The 5,612-nt window shown below is 35.7% G+C and overlaps 1 non-coding gene across 1 annotated transcript; it reads right to left on the bottom strand.

The window, feature by feature from the left end:
• Window positions 1-4,428: 4,428 nt before the first annotated feature.
• On the bottom strand, window positions 4,429-4,536 carry LOC127747809 (small nucleolar RNA R71). Its single transcript, XR_008009756.1, has one exon. It is a non-coding gene; the product is annotated as a small nucleolar RNA R71 (small nucleolar RNA).
• Window positions 4,537-5,612: the final 1,076 nt, after the last annotated feature.

Raw genomic sequence — 5,612 nt, 5'->3', positions numbered from 1 at the left:
TTCCAACACAAACTAACCAGCAAGTGTACTTGGTCGCATCAAGTAGTAATTACTCACAAGAGTGAGGTCGATCCCACAGAGATTGATGGATTGAGCAATTTTAGTTATGTGATGAATTTAGTTAAGTAGACATTTCATGATTTGAGTGAATTGTGATCAACAGAAGCTAAATTGCATGGAAATAAAAGGGAGAGGGTAAATTGACAGTAAAGTAAAGTGCAGAAGAAATAAAAGAGCTGAAACTTAAATTGTAAGAAAAGTAAATTACAGAAACTTAAAGTGCAAGAAATGTAAATGGCTAAATCTAAACTGCTGGGAAAACTTAAATTGCTTGAAGATTAAAGGGATTTGGGAGCTGGGGTTCAGAATTAAGCAAGAGAAATGCAAACTAAAGTAAATCAGAAAGCTGTGAAGTAAAGAAATTTAGTTCAGTGTCAAACAAAAAATGGAAAATTACTTGAAGAAGCAAAACAAAAGTAGCTGAGCTCAATTATGAAATTCTCCAAGAGAAATTGAAGATCCAAGAAAAGCAATGAGACTAGAAAGCAGATCTAGATCTCAATTCTTCTCTTGATCAAACAGAAACTCAATTGCAGAAGAAATGTAAATGAAGACAGTGAATAAAACTCAGATCCAATTCTTCAATTATCAGAATTATGCAGAAAAGGACTGATGAGCGGATAATTTATACGCTTTTTGGCATTGTTTTTAGGTAGTTTCTAGTATATTTTAGTTACTTTTTAGTATATTTTTATTAGTTTTTATGCAAAAAACATATTTCTAGACTTTAGTATAAGTTTGTGTGTTTTTCTGTGATTTCAGGTATTTTCTGGCTGAAATTGAGGGACCTGAGCAAAAATCTGATTCAGAGGCTAAGAAAAGACTGTAGATGATGTTGGATTTTGACCCTCCTGCACTCGAAGTAGATTTTCTTGAGCTACAGAAGCCCAATTGGCGCGCCCTCAATTGCGTTGGAAAGTAGACATCTTGGGCTTTTCAGCAATGTATAATAGTTCATACTTTGCTCGAGATTGGATGGCCCAAACTGGCATCCAAATGCCCACTAGAGACCCTTTTCTGGCATAAAACGCCGAAACTGGCACCAGAACTGGCGTTTAATGCCAAGGATGGCCTATGCATATGAAAGCTTCAAAGCTCAGCCCAAACACACACCAAGTGGGCCCCGGAAGTGGATTTTTGCACTATTTACTGATTTTTTGTAAACCCTAATAACTAGTTTAGTATAAAAAGCACTTTTGACTATTGTATTTAGGTCTTTTTGGAACCCTTGAGCTTTATGATCATCTTTGGGGAGGCTGGCAATTTGGCCATGCCTAGACCTCTTTCTTGTATGTATTTTCAATGGTGGAGTTTCTACACCTCATAGATTAAGGTGAGGAGCTCTGCTTTCCTCATGAATTAATGCAAGTACTATTATTTTTTCCTTTAATTCATGCCTAATTCTTCTCCAAGATATACTCTTGTACTTAATTCAGTTAAGTTAGACTGAAGGGGTAACCCGTGACAATCACCCACTACCTTCAGTACTCGCTTAGCCAAAATCCACATGCCTGACAACCACAAAGCAGTCTACATGATGTTCAATGTAGTCATTGGATGCCAGCCGGAGTATACTCTCTTGGGTCTCCAATCCACGGATATGCATCGTCTCTCCTGACAACAGAGCATCCGACCCCATGATTAGGATCTTTGTGGTATAGGCTAGAATCAATAGACAGCATTCTTGAGATCCGGAAAGTCTAAACCTTGTCTGTGGTATTCCGAGCAGGATCTGGGAAGGGATGACAATGAGGAGCTTCAAACTCGCGAATGTTGGGCGCAGTGACAATGTGCAAAAGGATCAATGGATCTTATTCTAACACAAGTGAGAACCAACAGAGGATTAGCCCTGCGATAGCTGTACTTGGTATTTTTCATCCGAGACGAGAAATCCGACAGTTGATTATCTATACAGAGACCGTAGCCGAACCATTTTCACTGAGAGGATCATACAGCTTGCCATGGAAGGGAGGACGCATGATTGGATGAAGACAATAGGAAAGCAGAGGTTTAGAAGCGACAAAGCATCTCTAAACGCTTATCTGAAATTCCCACCAATGAATTACATAAGAATCTTTATGTTATTTTCCATTTTATTTATGAAAACTCCATAAGCATTTGAATCCGCCTGACTGAGATTTACAAGATGACCATAGCTTGCTTCAAGCTGTAAATCTTCGTGGGATCGACCCTTGCTCACGTAAGGTATTACTTGGACGACCTAGTGCACTTGCTGGTTAGTTGTGCAGAGTTGTGAAAAGTGTGATCGCAATTTTGTGCACCAAGTTTTTGGCACCGTTGCTGGGGATTGTTCGAGTTTGGACAACTGACCATTTATCTTGTTACTTAGATTGGGTAATTTTATTTTATGTTTAAGCTTTTTATTTTTATTTTCGAAAAAAATACAGAAAAATTAATAAAATCATAAAAACCAAAAAAATATTTTGTGTTTCTTGTTTGAGTCTAGTGTTAAATTTTGAGTTTGGTGTCAATTGCATGCTTTAATTTTTATTAATTTTCGAAAACATATGCATTGTGTTCTTCATTGATCTTCAAGTTGTTCTTGATGATTTTTCTTGTTCTGATCTTTAAATTCTCCTGTTTTGTGTCTTTTCTTGTTTTTCATATGCATTTTCAAATCCATAATGTCTAAACATTAAAAAATTCTAAGTTTGGTGTCTTGCATATCTTTCTTTTCTTAAAAATTTTCAAACATATGTTCTTGATGTTCATCATGATCTTCAAAGTGTTCTTGGTGTTCATCTTGACATTCAAAGTGTTCTTGCATGCATTACTTGTTCTGATCTTAATTTTTCATGTTTTGTGTTATTTTGTTGTTTTTCTCTCTCCTCATTAAAAATTCAAAAAAAATGAAAATATCTCTTTTCAAGTAAATAATACAGAGAAATGAAGATTCAGAACATACAGCAGAGGAATCACAGAGAAAAAGCTGAGCGTTTAGAAAAATGCCCAGTAAGGAAGGAATTCTGGCGTTAAACGCCAGCCAGGGTATCTAGATGGGCCTTAAACGCCCAAAGAGGTAGCATTGTGGGCATTAAATGCCAGAATGGATAGCATCCTCGGCGTTTAACGCAAGGATGACACAGGGGAGGTAATTTCATTTCAAATTCAATTTTTTTTTCAAATTTTCATGTTTTAAATCATAATTTTAAAATCTTATCTTTCTACATTTTCAAAAATCCTTGCTAACAATTAATGTTTTGATTCAAAAAATTACAAGTTTGTTACTTTCTTGTTAAGAAAGGTTCAATCTTTGAATTTTAGAATCATATCCTTTAGTTTCTTGTTAGTCAGGTCATCAATTTTAAAAATCAAATCTTTTTCAATCATATCTTTTCAATCATATCTTTTTAAAATCATATCGTTTTCAATCAAATCTTTTTCAATCATATCTTTTTAAATTTTGATTTCAAAATCTTTTTCTAACTTCTTATGTTTTCAAAATTATTTTCAAATCTTTTTCATCTAATTACTATTTCTATTTTTTTTAAAACCACCTAACTACTTTTCCACTCCAATTTTCGAAAATCACTAACCCCTTTTTCAAAAATCTTTTTAATTAACTAATTGTTTTAAATTCTAATTTTATGTTACTTCTTTTAAAGTTTCGAAAACTCTTTCTCTTTCATCTCTTTCTATTTATTTTATTTAATTGCTAACATTCCTCCTCCACATCTAAAAAAATTTTCGAACTCACCTCCTCTCTCTTCTCATTCTTCTACTCTTTTTCCTCTGACACATCAAGGAGTCTCTATACTGTGACATAGAGGATTCAACTACTCCCTTTGTTTCTCTTCTTTTTCATATGAGGAGAAACAGGGATAAAAAATTCTTGTTGAAGCTGATCCTGAACCTGAAAGGACTATGAAGAAGAAGCTAAGAGAAGCTAAAGCATAACACTCCAGAGAGGAACTTTCATAGAATTTCTAAAAAAAAAGTAGACATGGTAGCCGAACCCAACAATAATACAAGAGATGCATGGAAGATGCTTGGTGAATATACTGCACCAACTTCCAACTTCTATGGAAGAAGCATCTCAATTTCTGCCATTGGAGAAACCAACTTTGAGCTTAAGCCTCAATTAGTTTCTCTAATGCAGCAGAATTGCAAGTTTCATGGACTTCCATCGAAAGATCTTCATCAGTTCTTAGCTGAATTCTTGCAGATCTGTGATATTGTTAAGACCAATGGGGTTAATCTCGAGTTCTACAGACTTATGCTTTTCCCCTTTACTGTAAGAGACAGAGCTAGAACATGGTTGGACTCACAACCTAGAGAAAGCCTGAACAATTGGGACAAGTTGGTCAATGCTTTCTTGACCAAATTTTTCCACCTCAAAAGATGAGCAAGCTTAGAGTGGAAGTCTAAACCTTCAAATAGAAGGAAGGTGAATCCTTCTATGAAGCTTGGGAAAGATACAAGCAATTAACCAAAAGGTGTCCTTCTGACATGCTTCCAGAATGGAGCATCGTATCTATATTCTATGATGGTCTGTCTGAATTTTCCAAGATGTCCTTGGACCATTCTGTTGGTGGATCTCTTCATCTGAAAACCCCTACAGAAGCCCAAGAACTCATTGAGATGGTTGCAAATAACCAGTTCATGTACACTTTTGAAAGAAATTTCGTGAATAATGGGATGACTCAGAAGAAAGGAGTTCTTGAGATTGATACTCTGAATGCCATATTGGCTCAAAACAAAATATTGACTCAACAAGTCAATATAATTTCTCATAATTTGACTGGATTGCAAGTTGCATCCGGCAGTGCTGATGTGTGGAAAACGATCCAACACAAAACTCACCGGCAAGTGTACCGGGTCGCATCAAGTAATAATAACTCACATGAGTGAGGTCGATCCCACAGGGATTGAAGGATTGAGCAATTTTAGTTTAGTGGGTGATTTAGTCAAGCGAATCAAGTTTTAGTTGAGTGATTTGTGTTTAACAGAAAGTAAATGACATTAAATGTAAAGGGGGAAGGGAAGAGTGCAGTAAATTGAAGAACAGAATTGTAAATGTGCAGAATCTTAAAGAGCAAGAAAGTAAATGACTGAAACTTAAAGTGCAAGAAACTTAAATTGCAGTAACTTAAATGGCAAGAAAGATAAATGGCTTGAATATAAAAGGGGATTGAGGAATGGGATTGCAGGATCTAAACAAAGAAGAAGTAAATTGCAGCAATTGATTGAGCAGAAATTGAATCAGAAGCAATAAGCACTCAAACAGAATTTAAAGGGGATGCTGCAGAGGTTCACAGAAGAACCCAAAATGAGTAGTGATCTCAGGATCCCAAGGGCTTAGGTAGCAGAGCCTAAAACCCAATTTCCTTCCCAGATCTGAATTAACTAAGCAAATTGACAGAAAATTAAAGAAGAAACAATTGAAGAACAGATTTGGAATTTAATTATGCAGAAAACAAAATGCCAAGAGCTTGAATGGGAATTGGGACAGAACTTCCCCAATTTCACACACCCACAACTCAGAAAACAGAAGAGTAGAATTGCCCAAGTAAGAATGAGGAAGGAGATCA

This window comes from Arachis duranensis, chromosome 5 (assembly GCF_000817695.3).
Source record: "Arachis duranensis cultivar V14167 chromosome 5, aradu.V14167.gnm2.J7QH, whole genome shotgun sequence".
In the NCBI taxonomy this organism is placed as follows: Eukaryota; Viridiplantae; Streptophyta; class Magnoliopsida; order Fabales; family Fabaceae; genus Arachis; species Arachis duranensis.
The sequence above is the reverse complement of the archived record's forward strand: the minus strand, read 5'-3'. Positions and strand labels throughout refer to the sequence as shown.